General features: G+C 36.6%; 1 protein-coding gene across 1 annotated transcript in view; it reads right to left on the bottom strand.

Annotated features, from left to right (window-relative positions):
* The window catches only part of Smyd4-2 (SET and MYND domain containing, class 4, member 2), a 114,095-nt gene that overhangs the window by 690 nt on the left and 112,743 nt on the right, over positions 1-662 (bottom strand). The window lies entirely within an intron of this gene.

Here is a 662-nt window from a genome sequence, read left to right as displayed (position 1 = left end):
AAAACAAATAAAAAGACATCATCCGAAAGATATTTCCAATAGAACAAAATGATAAACATACATAGTCAAATTAAAATATTAGTAGCAATAAGAAATATTACAAACAAAAACTTGTATTTCTGAAACATTACAACCAAAAACTTGTATTTCTGAAACATTACAACCAAAAACTTGTATTTCTACCTGTCCACTCTATTTACACAACTCCTTGTTTATCACTTGCATTTTGCACTGTAACTTCCCCCAACTCACCATACACCATTTCGGGAGCTATGTACATCTTATTGAAATTACACAAATAAATGAAATATATACAACAATAGGAAAAAAAAAAAAAATAAATAAAACTTATGATTCTGGGTTTTCGAGGAGGCATCCCAAGTGTCTACAAAGTTGCAATCACGGGAACCTTAGCTGTTCAACATGAACCGTCTGCTTTTTCTTTGGTTCCTGTAGACTTTCAATAGTAACAACATTGTGTTCTCTAATCGTAACCACCCTGAATGGATCCTCATAGCGTAGGAATTCTTTCCCCCGGTTAGATCCCAATCTCCGATACACAATCGTTCCGATTTTTACGTCCCCCATCACGTCCCGGAGATTCGAATTCTCCCGCGCTACCCGTCGATTTTTCTCCCGCTCGATACGCTCCCTGGTTTTCC

Source organism: Halyomorpha halys, unplaced genomic scaffold (genome assembly GCF_000696795.3).
Source record: "Halyomorpha halys isolate HHAL.00 unplaced genomic scaffold, Hhal_1.1 Scaffold30.1, whole genome shotgun sequence".
Lineage (NCBI taxonomy): Eukaryota > Metazoa > Arthropoda > Insecta > Hemiptera > Pentatomidae > Halyomorpha > Halyomorpha halys.
This window is presented reverse-complemented; position numbering and strand designations above follow the sequence as displayed.